This window comes from Schistocerca serialis, chromosome 4, assembly GCF_023864345.2.
Source record: "Schistocerca serialis cubense isolate TAMUIC-IGC-003099 chromosome 4, iqSchSeri2.2, whole genome shotgun sequence".
Classification (NCBI taxonomy): Eukaryota; Metazoa; Arthropoda; class Insecta; order Orthoptera; family Acrididae; genus Schistocerca; species Schistocerca serialis.
In genome coordinates, this window is record NC_064641.1 from 378,131,616 (window position 1) to 378,154,853 (window position 23,238).

General features: G+C 40.3%; 1 protein-coding gene across 1 annotated transcript in view; it reads left to right on the plus strand.

The window, feature by feature from the left end:
* Positions 1–23,238, plus strand: part of LOC126474677 (diuretic hormone receptor-like) — a gene marked incomplete at its 3' end in the record, with an annotated part of 1,060,935 nt that overhangs the window by 159,663 nt on the left and 878,034 nt on the right. The gene's annotated exons all lie outside the window — the stretch shown is intronic.

The following is a 23,238-nucleotide window of genomic DNA, read 5'->3' on the forward strand; positions in this document are numbered from 1 at the left end:
CAATAAAATAGGCCTTAATGAAAAGTATAACTGAAGTACATATGAAAATTATGCTCTTTCACAATGACGAGGCGTAACTCTTATGAAAACATTCCCTAATGTAAGAAAGCAGTAGTCGCATCGTCCAAAGACAACGACAAAATTAGCTCAGTATCGTCGCACGTATGTAAAATATGTTACATACTAGTCATCCCGTTCGCAGCGCTACTGTTCAAAACAAAATACAGTGCAGTAGCCACAAAATGGTTGTGTTGCAAGCTCGCCAGGTGTCGCTACTGTAGCCGTAACCTAGTCTGCAGTCTTCTTGGAATAAAAAGATGAATACAGTAAGTAAAGTCTGTAGTAGGCTTACCAGGTGTGTAAGTCATTACAGTAATAAAATGAAATAAATTAAAACACGACCAAATTTAAACTGTTCAAAAGGAAATAGTTCAGTGACAATAATTCTGATGAGCTCTTGTGGCGAATTTTAGAAGAAAAATATAATCACATATATAAGAACAAGCTTACGGAGTTCCCAGAACAAAAAATTATGAAACAAATAGCGAAAAAGCCAAATGAATGAAAATAAATAATGAATATTGAGGTCAATAAGCAGTGTCTTGCAGCTGGTGTCACGCCGAACTATTCGAAAGCGGGAATTAAGCAGCGTGTATCATATAAGACCTCTTATGGAAAGAAGGTTTCGAGTTACATTTGCAACTAAGTAACGAACTTTCTTGTAATTAGTTTAAATGTTTGAGGCAAGAGATTTCTAATAGGGCTACGAATAATGCTGAGAAAATAGAAAAGAGGCACAATAGTAGGTGGCTACATTGACCAAACCCCAGAATGGAAATGTTGTAGAAGGTAAGGATGGCATTGGGCTACTATGCTAAAGTGACAAGGTAGCTGACTTAACAAATTTTGTACTGAGTGATGATGAAAATATTTTGCTCAATAAAAGTGTACAGCATAATGCCACTCCAATGTTAGTAAAGAAATGTTAAGCGAGAAATAGTTGAGACTAAAATATACGAAGGAGCTAGGATGACGAAACCAGAAATTGCGGACACAGCCACTAAGGTAAATAAAGCTTTATCAATTCAAAATAGGTCTTGTAAAGTGGTGAATTACGAGAGCCGTACTTTAAGAAATCTCAGTACAAAGAGAAAGAGAAGCATACAACCAAAATACTGCAGTTATTATATGAAAAATGACTACATTAGGAAGGCGGAAGAATTCTTTGCAGAAAGCGGCAAAATAGAAATTTACCAAGATCCAACTGAGAAATCTCAGACTCTTTTGCTTTGCGAAAGAGAGACGGCTCCTAATTTATTATGAAAAGATATCGCCGAAAATGATGAATGCTAAACTTACCAGCTTAGATCTCAAGTTAAGATTCACAAAGAAGGAAATCCGTCTCCGAGTGTGAACAATATGTTATCACTATGCTATAAACTAAAATTATCAAAACCATGAACTTACGTGAGTTTGCATGTTCGAACTTATTCTAGGGTTAAAAACAATTCCGAGCTTCCAAATGCAATAATGGATACACATATACCAAATAAAGCGACATTAGCGTCCTAAGACGTAAAAAACCTGTGAAGTAATGTCCCGATCAAAGCAACTAATGTAATTATTGGACGTAATCTCCTGCTCCATAAAAAGATCAGTACTTCAGAGTGTACAGAAGTAATTGAACTTACAGATCTAGTTTTGGCTTACACTTTCTCTACTTCTCAGTGACAAAATAAATTATCGAAAACATGGACTTGGGGAGGGTAAAAGACTGTCTGGTACTTCAGCGGATAATTTTGTGAACGATTTAGAATGTAAATTATTTACCAAGCTTCCACAGTTAAAATCAAAAACGATTATAAACGGTATGTATCCGACATTTTATAACTGATAATGTTACCAGTGAGGTTAGCATTTTCGTCCAAGCAAAAGCCAGCGTGCACCCGAAAATAACTTTTGCTAAGGAAGTTGAATAAGGGCACAACATTAACTACCTTGACCTCACTATTAAGAAAACAACGAACATGAAATTTTGATTCTCAGAAAACCTGCGTGTACAGGCAGTATCATCAGTGGCAGTTCAAGCAATCCTCCGCGAAACAAAATGCCTTCTTCATTTCTCTACCTTACTCAGAAAGCGAATTGCGTAAAGAAGCTTTTTAAATCAAATCCGTAGCTAACGGTTTTCTGTTAATTACATATGCGCCATTACAATAGGCTAAAGAAATTTACTCGTATAATAAACGACAGGCAGGTGCTCACTCACACAGAAAATACGACCAATAAAGAACGGATGAAAAACATTCCAATGGAATTTCAGGGCACAGTGTCCCAGCCAATAGAGAACTGTTTCAGGAAATATTATGTTAGATGTAGCTTTCAAGTTAACAACATCCTAAAACTGCGAGTAAACATAAACTTGAAAAGGACGTATGACAAACTTGAAATTTGATGGCTCTGGAGTACACAGGGTTGATTGTAGTAACTGTGTGAAAAATATTATATCAACCACACCACCCGTTATTTTAACGTAAGGTTTAAGGAGTATTCACAGAGGCGTAACAACTGCTTTGGGATTGCATTTATTAGAAACTGGTGCTTAATAATGTGTACAAAATTTATGTAATGGTACCTTCAGAGACATATTATCTAATTAAACTAGGGAACATACTATTTATAATCAGCGAGTATGACAAGTACGTGTATTTTCATCTACGCTTTTTAACATTTATACCGACAACGCCTATCACGTCACTCCAAGTTCACATCACAATTACCTCAGCAGTTGATGGAGAAATTGAAGAAATGTATGATGAGATAAAAGGAATTATCCAAATAGTTAAAGGAGATAAAAATTTTATTTTGTTGGAGGACTTGAATTCGATGATAGGAAAAGGAAGTGAAGGAAGAATAGTTGGTGAATATGGACTGTGAGAAAGGAATGAAAGAGGAAGCGGCCTGGTAGAATTTAGCACAGAACGTAATTGAATCGCAGCTAACACTTGTTTTAAGAACCGTAAAAGAAGACTGTATATGTGGAAGAGACCTACAAACAACGGAAGGTTTCAGACTGAATATATAATGGTTAGACAGGTATTAGGAACTAGATTTTAGATTGTAAGACATTTCAAGAGGCAGATGTGGACTCTGATCACAAATTTTGGTTCTGAAGAGTAGATTGAAACTGAAGAAATTGGTAAAAGGTAGGAAATTAAGGCGATGGGACCTGAATAAGATAGACACACTAGAAAAATATTAGAGAGTGGTAACACCATTTAAAGCTTAGGCGCTACGAAAAACAAACTGTTAATAGAATGAATGACAGAATGTATGAAATTATACAGAAAATAGGCAAAAGAAGATTGAATTTTTTTTGTATTTACACTGGATAACTGACAGTGGCTGACAAATTCTTCATGTGTGTGTATGCGGGCAAAAGTTCAGGAAGTTGGACCCGAAAAAGAAGAAATTGAAATACACGTCATAAATGTGGAAGAAACTACAGAAAGCGGTATTTTCAGAAGGGTTAACTTTTGGATACCAATGCAGAAGGAGTATGAAAACTGTTATAAAGAGATGTGAAGGAATAAAGAGAGGTATGGTGCAAAGATGAAATATTATTGCTAGAAAAGTGAAGAGCAAATGAAACGTAACTGGAATTGCCAAATGTCCCTAGTAGGCCAAAAGAGGGGAAAACAAAACCAGTAGGTTTCCTTCTCTAAGTTACCCTGCAATGCTCTTTAATATGTATGAAATAATAAAAGCTTTAATATGAAATTCAATGAAATCAGTGTAAGGTTCTTTAATAGAATTACATCTTTTAATATTATGTTGAATGAAGTCTTAACTGTAGAATGGACACAGAACTCGAATTGTCGTGTTGCGTTTTGTAAGTGTAAGTGGTGTGCTTTCTCTGTATTATTGTTAGCAAAACTTTTCGAATCGATTGGGCAACATAGCTCCCAATACCAATAAAGAAATACGGCCATTGCAAAATACATTTAGCCCCATAGGTACTGAATCCTCTAGCCATGTTCAAAACTAATAAGTTTGGCCCCTGTGCAAATAACAGACAAATTAAACTGTCTCACCTCTAGAGCAGCAACAGAGTAACATGATATATGATGGACTCTCATAAAAAATTGTAAATGCTAGCTAGAGGCTCCGCAGTGTGCTGTGTTAGACATAATACTTGAAATGCACAGGAAATTCTTTTGGCTGATAACCGAGAACATTTAAGAAAATTCAACTTCTTTAAAAAGTAGCGTCAAATCTCTTTATGAAAATAACACGAGAAACTATTTGGATGCTTGTTGCACCTTGGAATATCAACTCTACTGGAAAGCTTTCTTTTTTTAAGTTTTAATAATCAAACATATTATATAAAGTAGATCACCTTACCAGAGACGAGAGTGAATGCTTAGAACTCACTGGCAAAGTAACTGTACAGACATTATTTCTACTGATTTTACATTACAGAAGGTAATAATAACCTCTATTCTCGATAACTGGTTTCTGTAATCAATGTTACAATCTTCGGATCAGAAAATCACGTATGCACTATGACTACAAGCAATACAGTATGAGGTACAACATAAAACAAAAAACCAGAAATACAACGTACCTTGACAGACAGGTTAATGCATGCTTCGTAAAATAAGAGTAAAAATATTCTCTCTCTTTAATTGGCTGTTACGTAACAGAGTAGAAGACCTGCCAATTCATAAGAAAGAGTACTTTTATTGCAACGTTTCGAAATATGCAATGCCCTGTATGTCGAGTTATGCTGTACTTCTGTTTTTTTTTCTTTTATATGGTGCTTGGCACTGTACATTACAACTAATTAGTATAAGCTCACACTGTATAAATACACTCCAGGTCTGAAGATGGAAATATCGATTACCGAGACAGGTTATCGAGAATAAAGGGTACTATTAGCGATCTTGGCAAAGAAGTTTATCCTCTCTAACGTGTTATCACAGACCTTTCCTCGCGGCTCAAAATGAGTTGAAAGGAGTATACTGGGGCACACTTGTATGTGGCACCAGAATAAGATAAGAATATTAATAAATGAAAATGAAACTAAGATACTATAAACGAAGACTGTCTGGGAAACGATCGATAATGTATATCGCTGACTGTGCCCAACCACAGAGCCAAAAATACTGTACTGCCAGTGTTGGAGTAAGAGAGTACTTGGCGCACAGTTGTAGGTAGCTGTCTGTGAGGGAAAGACAGTGGAGTTGACAGTTTCTGTGGTGTGCTGTGTGATGCCACCAAGAGTTAGTTTAATGTAGGTATGTCAATATTGTTGAACATGGCAGAAGAAGTCTTCAAATAAGGTAAAGATTTAAGTAATTATGATTTAAATTTTTGCCAGAGCTTTAGTATAGTTGAGTTGGCTGATAATTTTTAATTGTTGAGTAACCCCAGAATGCACGTAAACTGTTTCGAGAAAAAGACTAGTTAAATATTTCATTTGAGTAGTGCTTTTAGTATTTGTTAACAGAGCTGAGTTTTCTCAGCAAATTATATTGCAAGTTAAGTTAGACTCTTCAGAAGCATCTGACACATGAAGTTAAATTACTCACAATTGATTCACAGACAATGAGATTTTAACAGCAAGTACCGTCTAACCCATTACTCGAACATAAATGCAAATCATCAAATTACACATAGCTCTGTTAACAAATACTAAAAGCACTACTCAAATGAAATATTTAACTAGTCTTTTTCTCGAAACAGTTTACGTGCATTCTGGGGTTACTCAACAATTAAAAATTATCAGCCAACTCAACTATACTAAAGCTCTGGCAAAAATTTAAATCATAATTGCTTAAATCTTTACCTTATTTGAAGACTTCTTCTGCCATGTTCAACAATATTGACATACCTACATTAAACTAACTCTTGGTGGCATCACACAGCACACCACAGAAACTGTCTACTCCACTGTCTTTCCCTCACAGACAGCTACCTACAACTGTGCGCCAAGTACTCTCTTACTCCAACACTGGCAGTACAGTATTTTTGGCTCTGTGGTTGGGCACAGTCAGCGATATACATTATCGATCGTTTCCCAGACAGTCTTCGTTTATAGTATCTTAGTTTCATTTTCATTTATTAATATTCTTATCTTATTCTGGTGCCACATACAAGTGTGCCCCAGTATACTCCTTTCAACTCATTTTGAGCCGCGAGGAAAGGTCTGTGATAACACGTTAGAGAGGATAAACTTCTTTGCCAAGATCGCTAATAGTACCCTTTATTCTCGATAACCTGTCTCGGTAATCGATATTTCCATCTTCAGACCTGGAGTGTATTTATACAGTGTGAGCTTATACTAAATAATTGTAATGTACAGTGCCAAGCACCATATAAAAGAAAAAAAAACAGAAGTACAGCATAACTCGACATACAGGGCATTGCATATTTCGAAACGTTGCAATAAAAGTACTCTTTCTTATGAATTGGCAGGTCTTCTACTCTGTTACGTAACAGCCAATTAAAGAGAGAGAATATTTTTACTCTTATTTTACGAAGCATGCATTAACCTGTCTGTCAAGGTACGTTGTATTTCTGGTTTTTTGTTTTATGTTGTACCTCATACTGTATTGCTTGTAGTCATAGTGTATGTGATTTTGTGATCCGAAGATTGTAACATTGATTACAGAAACCAGTTATCGAGAGTTGTGGTTATTATTACCTTCTGTAAGGTAAAATCAGTAGAAATAATGTCTGTACTGTTACTTTGCCAGTGAGTCCTAAGCATTCACTCTCGTCTCTGGTAAGGTGATCTACTTTATATAATATGTTTGATTATTAAAACTTACAAAAAGAAAGCTTTCCAGTAGAGTTGATATTCCAAGGTGCAACAAGCATCCAAATAGTTTCTCGTGTTATTTTCATAAAGAGATTTGACGCTATTTAGCAAGTCGATAACTGAGTGCACACTATCGCTGGTTCGTATGTCTTGAGAATCGCAGGCGTCTTCGAATCCTAGCGTGTCGCCTCCCGCTGCGTATCCTATTATAGCGCAGTCTCCTAAGTCCGACGTGAAAGCAGGGACTTCCTCGGGGGCTGACTCAGCCAGTGACTTTAGCGGTAGTAAGCGCTGCCAAGCGCATCTCATTACCCATTCATTCGGCGTCCTGTCCATACAGCGACTGAATGTGCCCGGTGGCTTCGCGCCTCTGGCGGCCGTCCCTTATTCACGGCGCTCAGTGGCTGGAGCTGGAACTGTAACTGTGGATATCAGGCGAAGGCGAATTAATACTGTATAACGCCCGCGCCTCACTAGCAGGTAAATACCTCTGGCGGGCAAAAGCAGCGCAATCAAGGCAGGGGCCGGCCTGCGGGATGATCTCAAATTCAAATCTCGGTAACAACCCGAATTCAAACCTAGATGGGATGCATAGTGCGCACGCAGCATCGAATTTCCATACGCCGAAAGCAAACGCGCCAATGGATAACTTTCTTCTGTATACTGCTCGACAATATCGCCACCACAATGCTGTTATATGTTTCTTTTTTCCGAAAACATTGTAATTCGAGACACATAAATGACGCAATATGTTGAACCTGATACTATATTTACCCAAGGTTTGTTAACGCAAGTTTCTTACCGTGCCATTTAGTTGGTTTTCTGTTTGCAGATAGGTGTGTTATACACGTGAGGTGTTATTTCAAAAAAATGAACACAAAAATGTTATATAACATCTTCGACCAGCGAACTTACAAAATTATAGCGGTTAAGATTGCCTATGTGAAATTATCATGTAGAAGGTGAGAAATACGTTTGGTAGTCCCAAGGTGGAACCTATAATAGCGGCTAACGGACAGAAATTCTAATCAAGGAAGTAAGGAACCACTAGGATCGGGCGAGGAAGCAGGGTCAAGTAATACAACACCTTACTTCTAATGCATGTATTAAAACTAGCTAAAATACAATACACAATCTGTCAGGACGATGAATATAGGGAGAATCAATCCTTAAAAAACTAGTCCATCAACAATTTAACATTGTACCACGCAACATAGTAATGCGTATGCCTTAAGGGCTGCAATCACAAAGAAAGCCTAAAGGGCCAAATTAACAAGATAAGAAAATCTTAAAAATATCAACTGGAAAATAACCAGTACTTATTAACAACTCGGCCTTAAGGGCAAGGTAATAAATGAAATAAGTCAAACAAATTCTGCAATAAGTAAGTAATGACCAGAAATTTATCAGTAAGCCGACCATATACTAACAAGGGAGGTTAAGTATTAAAACCGGATTTCAAAGCCATAAGGGCTGTAGAGCTTCCGAAAGGGGGGCCTGAAGGGCCAGTTCATCAAGGTACTTAATAAAGAGCTCAGCCTGAAGGGCTGGCCGATGTTTAAGGTTAGGCAAGTTCCCAAATATAGAAGGCAAATCAACAAATTTATCAGTAATCGAGTCTTAATGGCCACAGTACAATTAGAATCCTCATTAAGCATTAAGAACTTTCATACAACGAAGCAATTCCCTAAAACTAAGCAACCTTAAATAAATTAATTGATACTATCCAGCTTAAAGCCTAGGGACAACAATACGTGCATATACTTCTAAAAGGTAAACTTGAATAAAATATAAATGTAAAATGCAAACAATCGCACAACAACATGGCCAGCAAAATTTCAAAAGTTTAACCTCAGTTGCTGAGTATAAAATACAAGCAGCTGCAAGGCTACCAATCAGTAATCGTGCCCCAACATCATGATTTACAGTCTTCAAGTAATACAAAACAGGAAAAATACAAGGCGAGCCCCAAAGAGGAATTAAATGATGCCTTTCAATTACAAATCATTAAACCGCAGCGTAAAGCTGCCACATTTCACAAACTGGCGTAAAAGCCACCAGCTCAATCGACACTGTTCATACAAGCAATCATACAAATAAAATTCTCAAACCCTGTAAAATTTACAGTCTAAAAGGGGGCTGATAATAACATACGGTATTAAAACAATCTTTAAGACGAACACATCCACCAACAACTTTTAAGGTGAAACTTCCTGGCAGATTAAAACTGTGTGCCCGACCGAGACTCGAGCTCGGGAGCTTTGCCTTTCGCGGGCAAGTGTTCTACCATCTGAGCTACCGAAGCACGACTCACGCCCGGTACTCACAGCTTTACTTCTGCCAGTATCTCGTCTCCTACCTTCCAAACTTTACAGAAGCTCCCCTGCGAACCTTGCACAACCAGCACTCCTGGAAGAAAGGATACAGCTGAGACATGGCTTGGCCACAGCCTGGGGTGTGCACAGCCCCGTACTTCACAAATTTCTTTTCTTTCTCTCACATACATAGAACACATAGGCTTGGAACTGACTACCAAATTAGTCACAAGAATCAATAGATAGCCACCAATACATCCGTACCTAATTAGACAGTCTCCTAGTGTGACATGACAGAGCAACAGTTTACATTGACAGCCTTTGATTCAACATGTTCTACTATCCTCCACGCCCGGAGTGCCTACTGCAAATTTTAACCAAGCAATTCACGCTCACGTCGACGCCTAACCGAGGAACCAGCCCAGCCGTACAAGAACAACCTACATACTCGAAATCAAACTCCGCAAACGCAGTGTAGAACTAACATTCAACCTTTTCCTTCATAGGTTCATAACCGGCGAGCTAAACCGGTGGACGGAAAACACACAATGTCGGCGGCAGCAACATAAAGGAAGTCGCAAACACCACCATAATACAAGGCAAAAGCAAGTCAAAAGCACAACGGCAATAACGAAATATACTCAACTTCAGTCCCGGAGGAAAACCTGCCGCCCTCAGTGCTCAAAACATTCCCGGTGCAACCTTCCTCGGCGACTCCCACTATTCTCCGGAACAGCAACATCACGGCTCCTTATTTCAATTCTCTTCCGACAAGAACAAGCATAATCGGAGCTAACGGCTTCTCCCAGTCAAACACGCTATGCCGTAGAACTTCACGGTGGAATGAGCCGGCCGACACCACCCAAACCACCGCAAGTAAGACAAAGAAGCACTTCCGGAGTCGAGGGCGTCCTGCCACGCTTCACGACTCAGTCACTCCACGCCACCGACCTAGAGGGCGGGGCATGAGACGAGGAAAACAGATGGCGCCGCCACGCGGAAAAGCGCCGGCGGGAAGCCAAGGCGTAACTAGGGCGCGAGACGGACACAAGCACGTCTCACAAGGTTTAATCTTGTTCCCGTTTGTTCCACAAATTTTTCTGGTTTAAAGGTACTTTAGTTTCTGTATTATTTTAATTCATATATTACTTTCTAAGTTGGTTGGCCTGTCAGCTTCTTAAAGGACGAACTGAGAATAATTATTTCAAAGGTAGCAAACGCAGAATAAATTTGGTTAAAACGAAAACACACTGTAAGCTACGGTCCACATTGTTACGTACACGGCAAAGTAAAATTATACGTAGAAGATCCACTCTGGTTTAGTGGTACATTTCAGAGAACCTTTCGGAAACGGAGACTACTAGACTCTTGCCATGAAAATGGCTGCAGTACCAAGCAGAGTGAAAATCTTATTCGAGATAACGTCATTGTATCTAATCCTTCTTAATATGGGCCATGCGTACAACAATTTTAGTCATATGCTGCCGAAATATCTGTCAGAAAACATAAAGATCTTCTGGTGGTAACAAAATACAATAAACCAGGCATTTTAATCTCTTGAATCCATAAAGGTAGAAAATAAGAATGTTACACACAGCCTTTAAAAGTGTATTCAGACATGAGGATACTACCGGAAAAATGTTTGGCCGACTCACAGACTCAGCAGTAAGTGACACTCGTGGTACTGAGAGAGATTCACCCTTTAAATACCACTGAGCCTCAGAGGCCCGTCAGTGATATTCATTATGTTCTGTATTACTAACTATACAGGGTGTACAAAAAGGTACGGCCAAACTTTCAGGAAACATTCCTCACACATAAATAAAGAAAAGATGTTATGTGGACATGCGTCCGGAAACGCTTAATTTCCATGTTAGAGCTCATTTTAGTTTCGTCAGTATGTACTGTACTTTCTCGATTCACCGCCAGTTGGCCCAATTGAAGGAAGGTACTGTTGACTTCGGTGCTTGTGTTGACATGCGACTCGTTGCTCTACAGTACTAGAATGAAGCACGTCAGTACGTAGAATCAGCAGGTTAGTGTTCATCACGAACGTGGTTTTGCAGTCAGTGCAATGTTAACAAATGTGGAGCTGGAATATGCCCATTTGATGTACGTTTGTATCGAGACAGATTTCCAGAACGAAGGTGTCCCGACAGGAAGACGTTCGAAGCAATTGATCGGCGTCTTAGGGAGCACGGAACATTCCAGCCTATGACTCGCGACTGGGGAAGACCTAGAACGACGAGGACACCAGCAATGGACGAGGCAATTCTTCGTGCACTTGACGATAACCCTAATGACAGCGTCAGAGAAGTTGCTGCTGTACAAGGTAACGTTGACTACGTCACTGTATGGAGGGTGCTACGAGAGAACCAGTTGTTTCCGTACCATGTACAGCGTGTGCAGGCACTATCAGCAGCTGATTGGCCTCCACGGGTACACTTCTGCGAATGGTTCATCTAACAATGTGTCAATCCTCTGTTCAGTACAAATGTTCTCTTTACGGATGAGGCTTCATTCCCACGTGATCAAATTGTTAATTTTCACAATAAACATGTGTGGGCAGACGAGAATCCGCACGCAATTGTGCAACCACGTCACCAACAAAGATTTTCTGTGAACGTTTGGCGATGTCTTGATTGGGCCCCATGTTCTTTCACCTACGATCAATGGTGCACGTTATCATGATTTCATACGTGATACTCTACCTGTGCTGCTAGAACATGTGCCTTTACAAGTACGACACAACATGTGGTTCATGCACGATGGAGCTCCTGCACATTTCAGTCGAAGTGTTCGTACGCTTCTCAACAACAGATTCGGTGACTGATGGATTGGTAGAGGCGGACCAATTCCATGGCCTCCACGCTCTCCTGACCTCAACCCTCTTGACTTTCATCTTTGGGGACATTTGAAAGCTCTCGTCTACGCAACCCCGGTACCAAATGTAAAGACTCTTCGTGCTCGTAGTGTGGACGGCTGTGATACAATACGCCATTCTCCAGGGCTGCATTAGCGCATCAGGGGTTCCATGCGACGGAGGGTGGATGCATGTATCCTCGCTAATGGAGGACATTTTGAACATTTCCTGTAACAAAGTGTTTGAAGTCACGCTGGTACGCTGTGTGTTTCCATTCCATGATTAATGTGATTTGAAGAGAAGTAATAAAATGAGCTCTAACATGGAAAGTAAGCGTTTCCGGACACATGTCCGCATAACATATTTTCTTTCTTTGTGTGTGAGGAATTAAAGTTTCGCCGTACCTTTTTGTAACACCCTGTATATTCCATTTTAATGAAAATTTAGGACTTTTCAAAATTTGTTTTACTAGTAAAATTGCGGAAAATACCGCTGCGTTGTCAGGTTGACACGGCTAACAACCCGAACGCTCCTGCTAGGAAGTCAAATGGCGTCCCAGAGCATCATTCTCAGGCCTCGGGCTGTATGACGGGTGACAGTTGGCTTGGCATCCACAGCTGTCCGGATCTCCTCTAGATACGTCTTCGCTGGTCAGTGGGACTCAGTTCGAAGACGCACACATCACTGAAGAAAACTCTACTTCGGTCAATGAGATTCTAGGGACACAGCAAACAGTGGTGGGTTGCCAGCCTGAGTTTCGTTCACTATAAGACCCGACAACCATGAGTTATCATCTCGGGTGAAATTTCTTTTCATAGCACGACACCTTTCATTGTCAACCGCGGTATCCTTACAGCACAGCGGTAATTCAACGGTATTCTACGCCCTTCGTGGCATGCCATCCTAGGCTTACATTCCAGCTTGATGGTGCCCACCCGCACACAGCGAGGGTACGTACTGCTTTCTTCGTGGTTCACAAATGCTACCGTGTCCAGCAAGGTCGCCCAGTCTCTGCCCAGATGAGAAGGGTTGGAGCATTATGGGCAGAGCCTTCGAATCATCTCGGGATTTTCACGAGTTAAGGTTCCGATTGGACAGAATCTGGAACGTCACCCCTCAGGAGGACATCCAATCAGTGCCATGCCGAATAAATGCTTACATAAGGACCGGATGTGGTTCAACGTATTATTGACTTGCACAGTTATTAATCTCCTATTCTTGATTAAGTCATTCAGTTTTCCTGAATCAGTATTGATTTATTTTTCTGCACATATACATCACATCAGCAGATTTCCATACAATTCGGATAATACCTTCGTGGAGCATCTTTCCTTTTCGTCTTTGAGAGTTTGTGTGGCTGTAACGTGTAGTGTACTCAATACAAAAGACATAAGGAATCTCAGATTTGCTTACTACTACGGCCCAACGATTCACAAAAATTGATGTCTAAACGGATCGCATATGATCACTATAAAACAAAAGCTGTCATGACAAATATTTAAATTTACCATTACTACAAATATCACAACCAGTGATACTGTCTGTTTGTGAATCGTAAAAGGCAAGCAATCACCAAATATTCAAGTAAAAGCTTTACCGAATATAAAAACTCATAATTCATAAACCAGGTACAACAGTCGCTTAGGCGCTCTGCAACTTCTATGTACCTATTTTATTTGTTTGACAAACCCTGTTTTCAGGGCTATATTTTGTATGATTAATGTAACTATGCGGATGTTTGCCTAAACGATAAGGACCTATCACTTCATGTTATAATACTGCCGTCTTCTGAAGAAGATAGATTTATATCTATTGAAACCTAGGTAAAGATTACTTTATCCTTTGCAACTGGTCGGCTGTTCTTAGTCTGATTTACAACAGTTATATTAAACTTAGCGCAGCTGACGCACTAAACTTACAGAATGAAGCGATGATACATTTTCAAGGAGAGAGGAAATCCTCTCAAATAAATATCCGACACAAAACTTTCCAAAAGCATCATACATGGTTTGTACATCTATTAGCTTAATTGACATTGAAGTCTTCACATAGCCTTGGTGCAACTGACGCACTAAACCTTACCAAATCAACAGCCTCACATATTTGGATCCATCTAACAGACAGCCTCAACACTCTGAGGGCAGTAAATACTTAACTGTATGGAAAAGGCAGGAATATGCACATTTTAACTTCTCATTAAAACATTATTGTCCTTTCGAACATGCAACACACGTGGATACGAACAGAGGTAGTAAACTAAAATCGAAGCTTAAAACTGACTTAAAAAAAAAAAAAGGTTTGACATCGCATTCGGAAACAGGCAACATTTTCAGATAGTTTAATAAGAACACTAGTTCAAGTGCAGCGAGTAACACTAACACAACCCAATGAACATGACATCAAAGATACCATAGTAAAAATAAAGCAGTTAGTAGCATACAAAACAAATTCGCTCACAAACATGGTCGGCTGGTCCCGGCGGAGGTTCGAGTCCTCCCTCGGGCATGGGTGTGTGTGTGTGTTTGTCGTTAGGATAATTTAGGTTAAGTAGTGTGTAAGTTTAGGGATTGATGACCTTAGCAGTTAAGTCCCATAAGATTTCACACACATTTGAACACACACATGGTCAAACTCTTCCTCTAGCCGACTCTGAGTGTCATACTAATCTCATGCTGCCATTCCATCATCCCTACCAACAGGGATGTGTAGTATACATCCATGTGCTGTACTCTACATACAGTAGTGAGAAAGTACCAAGCCGACAACTAACACCTAATGCCGGTGAGTATGAAGTGTCCACCCGGGGATCGTATTTGGTACACAGCACAAAGGTCATGACGTGCATATGACCTGCCTTCATTGTTGGCTATGCCACAACGTTCATCCACCATACTGCATTCAAACCACCGAGAAGTCGCAGACAAACAACCTGCATTTGATGGCCACGACTGAGGGTTACCCCATTGCTCACTCTATTACACAAGCTGGCGGTTACCTAAGGCAATCCTGCAGACCAAGTGCTCCCTCGCTCGTCCGTTGGCCAACTCGAGCCAGAGAGCTCACACCAGCCAACGCTGCTGCACCTCCCCAGGAGTAGATAACAAGCCCCACAATGCACCCAAGGCAAGACTCTCTGATATCAATACCAGAGACGTGCTGGCATGGCTTAGTATTAATTTGAAATTTATCTAAAATGCTAAGATCAACAATCTCTTGGTGGTGTAAAACAGTTAAGCTCAGATGATACAACCACTTACACTGATGAGCCGAAACACTGCGACCATTGCCCACAGCCATATTTAATGCTACCTGGTGGCGTTGTGGGGACGTGACGCTGTAAGGAACCCATACAAATGGACCATAGGTAAATTAGAAATTATACTAGCGGCAATATGGGACGAAAATTGGGAAATCAGCTGACATAAGCGACTTTGACAAATGACAGATTATTATGGCATGTTCCTTGGAAGCGAGCATTTCGGAAACGGCGAATTTCGTCCACTGTTCACGTGCTACTCACTTGAGCATCAATGAAATTCAGTTTAAGGACAATAAATCCACGAGGAAGTGGCAGTATGATGCAAGGACACGCCTCAGCAAAGAATGTGGATTTCGCAGGTTTTCCCTCCCTATACACCAGGATAGGTGATGATCTGCGGTGGATTTGCCGACAGAGTACGATACGATTACGTATCAAGTCCCACCTCCTGTACCATCCAATGACCCATCATAAATCTCGGTGACTTCAGTGTAAATACAAGTAATAAAAGTGTAATTTCTGTGCATCTCATTGAGATTTTATTTCAGTTATCTTTTGAAATATACTGTAGACGTATTTTCTATGTATGGTCCGACTTCCATAGAGCTGTTTTACTTGTCAAGGACACATGACTCTAAAGTTATTCTGGTACTCAAGTTTTGCAGACCAGTGTGCATTCTTCCTGAGGTCTGGCGGTATTTTGACTGCCGTATAGTGGTGGGAAAAAGTGACCTGCTAAAACCGATATCGGTATCTACATTCTGAATAATTAGTATTTTTCGATACTTGTTTGGTCTCAGTTATAACAATTGTTTTTTTATTTTTTACTAACAACCAAATAAAAAACGAAATATCTGCCGTCCGTAGCAGCAGGGCAAAAATTTTTCGTTTTTAGATAAACCTTTAAAAAAAAGGATTATTTTTATTTGTACAAAAAATGGTTCAAATGGCTCTGAGCCATATGGGACTTAACTTCTGAGGTCATCAGTCCCCTAGAACTTAGAACCACTTAAACGTAACTAACATAAGGATATCACACACATCCATGCCCGAGACAGGATTCGGCCCTGAGTCCGTAGCGGTCGCGCGGTTCCAGACTGTAGCGCCTAGAACCGCTCGGCCACTCCGGCCGGCTTATTTGTAGAGTTTGCATTTGTTTGAAATACTGCGTTGTTAATGAAAATGGGAAAACAGAATTGTGCTATTTTGCTGACAATGCCCGCAGAAATGAGCAGGAAATACCTGTCATTAGAATTTGTACAGCATTGCCGAGAGAATGATGTCTTTGTTGTCGTGTGCTGTGATTTAAGGTAGGTGTGTGGGTGCAGTGTGCAAGAAATGCCAACTTCTGGTCTATGCCGCTCGGGGTAGCCGCGGGGTCTGTGGTGCTTTGCCATGGTTCCCGCGACTCCTTCCAGTTCTCCCTCGACCATGGTAGTGTGTGTATCTCTTAGCGTAACTTCGTTTAAGTTAGGTTAAGTAGTGTGTAAGTCTAGCGACCGATTAGCTCAGCAGTTTGGTCCCATAGGAACTTACCCCAAAATGGCTGGTCTGTATGAGCGTTTCTTGCAATCTTCACAAGACATCTGTTCTATTCCAGCGTGGAAGCATGTATGAAAACCATTTTACAAGTGACGTAGCAATGAATTTCAATGCTTCATATGCTATAAAAGATGAAAGAGTCCTCTGCTATTCCCATAAAAAAAATAAAAGAACGAAATTATGGTAACAGTTATAAATTAAAACAATAACAACACTTCATCCATAGTATTAAAAAAAGGAATCTTGTTGATATGCTGTCTGTGACTACATAATATGCCCTTATATGTTTGGAGATCTTGTAATCGGACTCATTAACACGAAGAACAGAGTCCTTCATCCTCAGTTGTCACTCTCTGACACTGACTATTCATATTGTCCAAATAGTGGTGAGTTCCCCGGTTACAACATGACTTTTGGGCACAGTTTCAAAAAAAATTAGAATCGGTTAGAAAATACTAGTGCTCTTTTTAATATTCAACCACTTACGACTTTTTGAGAAAAGCAAGAAATAGTGGAAGGGCTAAGTTTTGTTCCATTTGCCTGTTTAATTTATGTTATGACTCTATGTACCCTGAAACAGAGAGTGTCAAAAGTTTTCAATCTTCGTTCGATTTCTACGTTCATACAGAAAATTATAAGAAAGAAAAAGCGAATATTCTGCTATTTAATAAACCTGTTATTTTGTTTCGGTTTTAACAGTCAGGTTGAACTTGTTGTTTCAATGATAATCGCGATGTATATATTGCACAGCGGATGGATTAGTTTCGTGAGAAGTATCCCTCAATATTCACGGTCAGTCGCGCAGCACGTAGCTCACTGACCCTGGAAACACGGAGGAGTTCCAGCGTAAGCTCAGCCTCGTTGCGAGGGAGAGCCGACGCTGCAGGTGTGTGGCGCCGCGCCGGCATCGAGCGCCCGCCGGCTGTTAGCGGGAATGGCCGGCAATTTGGAGGAGCAGGCTGGCGGTCACTCGGCTGGCTCCTGTTAGCGCCGCGTCGTGCAGTGCCGCGCAACCCCACGCCGCCGGTCGGGTCAGGTTCTCTGCGAGACTGCCAGCTGCCTGCACTTGTTGCTCGCCCACCCTACCACTGTCAATGTAGAAGCTTTTGATATACTTCGTCGATTACTTTAAGTCACATGCTATACGTCAACCAGCCAGTTTTATTCTCTATTCCGATACTAGTAAGTTATTCACGTTTAAATTTCCAGCAACAACTATCATACAACGGGATATGCTTTCAAATTCCATTACACCCGCCACCATAATTTTGTATGTCCATCCTTTCAGCAGGAGCTCTCTGGGACGACGGCCATTTACTATCGTGACAAATAAAAACGCCTACAGATGTCCTTATGATTTCATTTTATTTTGTCGCTACCAGTTTCAACGCCTCAGTGCGTCATCATCAGGCTGTTTTTGATGCGATACAGGTTGATATGATCCCCATGCATAACACATCAGTGGCCAACATTACCGGGTATGCAGATTTTCAGCACTTCAATCGTCAACTGGGCAATTGATGGTTGGAATGCTGACACATTATCTGCGTATCCAGTAATGCTGGCAACTGATGTGTTATGCATGGGCACCATATCAACCTGTATCTCATCAAAAACAAACTGAAGATGACCCACTGAAGCGTTGAAACTGGTAGCGACAAAATAAAAGAAAATGATAGGGACATCTGTATGCGTTTTTATTTATTTGTTACGTCACAATATTAGTTTCTCCGTTGGTTGCACTTACATATGTAGATGGATTACGTGGTGCGCCTTATTTTGTACTGCACTATTTCCGGCAAAGAATATTTTCCGTGTTACTTGCCCAAAATGCGTACACTAAGGCATATATCTGCGTGCAGGTATGCTTTTCGTAAATTGTTCTCGAAGATGTTTGGTGTTACCTGGTTGACTTCAGATACTAAAGGTACTGATGTTATTTAAGTTACAATCACATATATAACAAATGCTTATAATATCGGCAATGTAGTATTATTTTGGACATCTCCAGCACGAGACAAAAGGAGTGGCAAAATATGGAGTGGAGCAATTTGGTTCTTGTAATTAATATTTTGGCCAAAATCAGTGTCTGTTTCTTCAATAATAACTAAATGGTAAACTGATATTCTCGCCGGCCGAAGTGGCCGTGCGGTTAAAGGCGCTGCAGTCTGGAACCGCAAGACCGCTACGGTCGCAGGTTCGAATCCTGCCTCGGGCATGGATGTTTGTGATGTCCTTAGGTTAGTTAGGTTTAACTAGTTCTAAGTTCTAGGGGACTAATGACCTCAGCAGTTGAGTCCCACAGTGCCCAGAGCCATTTGAACCATTTGATATTCTCTTTTTGGTCATTTAAATCAGTAATGAAAAATCACCGTAAAAAATATGGGGTGTTTCTCTGTCATGTACATGCTCGACGGTTCTTTGTATTTAAATGTCTTGTCATATATAATCAATAATCTCCTCAGCACCACTAAAGGGAATGAGTGAACGCTATCCCAGACTGCTTTAGCTTACAACAGCTCGTGATGTGGAGAAAGTAGCGCCCGAATCGACAGCCAATGGTGCTTACCCTTAGAGCATGGATGTCGATCGGTTACTAGTACATCGTAAACCTATTTACTTCATTTAGTGTTCCATTATTTGTTCATCATACTGTAGATAATTAGATAAATTCCGTTCGTTTATTAAGTTCAGGTTACAGTTTGAGATCTCATCTATTTTGTCGATTGTTTACCACCTCTCTCTCTCTCTCTCTCTCTCTCTCTCCGTTTGTGTGTGTGTGTGTAGGAGGGGGGGGGGTTAGGTAGGAGGGGGGGGGGGGTGGCAACAGGAACATAGAATCCTAGAGAAAGAGTGACGATATAAGAACGATCTACTTCCTCTCCTGCACTGTACATTTGTTGTGCTGGAGTATGTATTTACTTTCATTCTGGAGGATTCACATCTGTTGGATCATAAGTTTCATCGATAACCTAAAGCAAATAATTGTTTCTGGAATATCTATTTTATCGTTTTGTGCTTTGCATCATACGCTCGGGGCAGTCTCTAAATTTCATTGAGTAGAACGACCTCACTGACACTCTGAGGGATGAAAAGGGATTAATATTCGAAATACATACAGGGTTCTTCAAAACGATACCGACAAACTTCGGTAGGTTGCACGGGGTGTCGTGAAAAAGAAACTCGGTATAGGAAACCGTTCGGAGCCGCTCTCTTGAAACATCGTCCAACGAATCTACAGAACGTCGATATCTTAGCCGCCAGCGCATCACGCTAGGCCACGGCTTCGGCTGTAAACGTGAATTTTGGCATTGACGAACTGAAGGCGGATAGTCTAGCAATGTTGATTTGATATTCAGTGATCGCGACCGATTGCCACGAGCGCCAGAAGAGGAGCTACAGCTAGCTGCTGCGTATGGAGGCCTTGTCGCCTACGAAAGCGATGCTTTGTTCCCTCGGTGGATGACGGGTTCGTACACGGGTTTCCATCCGCTGTTAATTTTTCTCCCAGAATTTCCGACACTTTTCTTTATGTATAAGAAAAATATACTACGGGTGGAAAATTTCGTCCGACACCGTCATTCAACGACGCAACAGAGCTCCGTATTCATAGGAAACAAGGGCTGTCTACTGACCACCTAGTTCCGTCTTCTCCACTGGCGAGCGCAGAAATTAGTCACGATCAATTAGTATAAAAAACAACATTGCTACACGTTTCGTCTGCGGTCCGTCGGTGCAAAAATAAATAAATAAATTCACTTTTACTGCCGAAAGGGTGACCTACAGTCAAGCGCCGGCGCCTAAGATGTCGACGTTCCGTAGCGTCGTTGGATGACGTTCCGGCCATGGCTTCCTGTCCTCAGTTTCTTCCTCATGACACACCCTATAGCCCTTCGAAGTATGTATCGTTTAGTAACATTATATATATATATATATATATATATATATATATATATAATGTGTGTGTGTATGTATATATAATGAAAATGTGTGTACAAAGGTATGTATGTATGAATCTGTTTATGTATGAATATACGCCAAGTCTTCTTCCATACAGCTATAACAATTTCAACAAAATTTAGTGCACGTATCAATTACTCTCTGGAAAGAGTGTCTGTGGTGGTAACAACCACCTACATACAGGCATACAGGTAGCGAAGGGGTGGGTGTCAAAAACCAGTGCAGCCCACGACAAGTGAATGTCCATACTTTATTCCAGCATTTAAGATAGCGATAACTTGATGACACACAAAAAAAGCCCTCACCCAAAATTGTGAACCTTTTCGAGACAACGCCACAAAGCCGATTAAAGGAAAACGAAAAGTATCGCGTACTAAATATTCGCTATTATGCATTAAAACCGCCGCATGAAGCATGACGTCTTATTACTCCCATACTACTAACTGTATTCGCGACACACTTTCCAGGCAGTATTCATATATACCACTGAATGTACCTGCAAAATTATATCATCGTACCACACATCTGAGGACATATATGTCTGACAGTTAAATTCGGGAAAAACTGATGCTCATGCGTGACGTTTTAGTTTCTTACTTCCTTACTACTAACCAATCGGTACAGATTTCGCAGACAGTAATCGCATATACCACTGGATGTACACTTAAAATTATACCATTGTACGAAAGACAGTTCACGGTACACGTTTGGTTAGTTCCCAGAATTGTGCTCCAAATAAACAAATACATTTTATTAACGATTCATATAATATTTCGGTATTTTTCTAAATTTTATTTCACCAAAGGAAGGAATTCAGCGTATTGATTGTCTGTGTGTCTTGCGTTGTTCTTTGCCTTATTTCTTATTTACTGGAAACCTGATCCATAATTGTAACTTCTCGAAATTTTGGTACTAAATATGCTGGCTATCCAACTTAGTCATGTACGTACCCAGTGGAATCAATGGGAATATGTATGTATATAATTTCTGACTGTATAAGGGCAGTCTGTCCGAGAAGATATGGTTATCGGGAATTCCAAATGAGAAATATGTGGAAAAGAGCACGATAACACCACGAGTAATCAACTACCTGTGTTCATCCTATATCAGTGTTAGTAACTCAGCAACACAATTTACAACTAAATACCCAACGTCAGAACAATTGTCTTGAGTGTTAGAGACGAGAAATTTGTTGTTAAGCTCGGTTTTCACTGTCATGGTTAATGGTACGTTATTTACGCAGACGCTCAGCAAACTCATCCACATGTTTCCACCCGTTATCTCCACTTGTGCCTGGATAGTACAAATGAAATACCATTTTTCTAGCCTATTCTTCTATATTGTTCGTTGGTTTAGTAAATGATTCAGCATTCAGTCCATTTGGCGTATGAAATTCTTAGACACTTTTTTGTTAATTTAATCCCTTTATATGGTCCTTCTTGCCAGTAATTATCAAACCACAAGTCAGCAAGCCAATTTTTTTCTAGGCTGCTGAGGGAATCTACTCTCACTCCCTCCGTCGCCTCCCTCCCCTACCCAGTCCACTACTCTTCTTCTTTTACCGCTCCATTTTTAATTTTTTTCCCAGGATTGTATTGTCAGAAACTTATTCCACTGTTCTATGATACTCTACATTTCCTTATTACGTTACTGTACAGAAATTCCAAGGCTCTGATCCCTACTATCTTACTTTAATGGTCCGCAGTTCGTGGTCGTGCGGTAGCGTTCTCGCTTCCCGCGCCCGGGTTCCCGGGTTCGATTCCCGGCGGGGTCAGGGATTTTCTCTGCCTCGTGATGACTTGGTGTTGTGTGATGTCCTTAGGTTAGTTAGGTTTAAGTTGTTCTAAGTTCTAGGGGACCGATGACCATTGATGTTAAGTCCCATAGTGCTCAGAGAAATTTTTACTTTAATGTTTTTCTACCTTCCTATTCCTTTTCATGTAGTATTCTATTATTAGTTATAGTACAAGTACCGTTGCAAAATTGTCTATTTGCTGTGGAAACCTGAGCAGCTAATTTAAAGCAGAAGCTTGATGACGAAGGAACAAAAATAACCATGTGGTGGTTTATTAATGCACAAAGTTGTGCTACAAAACATCAAACATGTATAGTACAGTGTTTTAGGTAAATTTGGAATCTTTGTTTAAACCTCAATTTTCTATTTCGTTTCATTCAAGTTATGTAATGGCACCTTTGCCAACAAAGTCTTCGGTATTTGAACTATAAAATGCTTTAGAGCCACACTTACGCCTTAGGACCAAAGGTTGACTAATGGATTTTAACTGTGCACCAAGTGCTGAAGATTAGCAAACTGCTTTGTTTAAATTAAGTAAATAGGCTAAACTTAGGAAAGGTAAGTTTGTTTATATGGAAATGTTATAATGTTAAACTCATTCTTTGTAGTGGTACTATCTTCTTTATTAGAGCTGTTCCTTTAATGAGCGTTCTGCTTTCCATTGATGGCAATGAAACT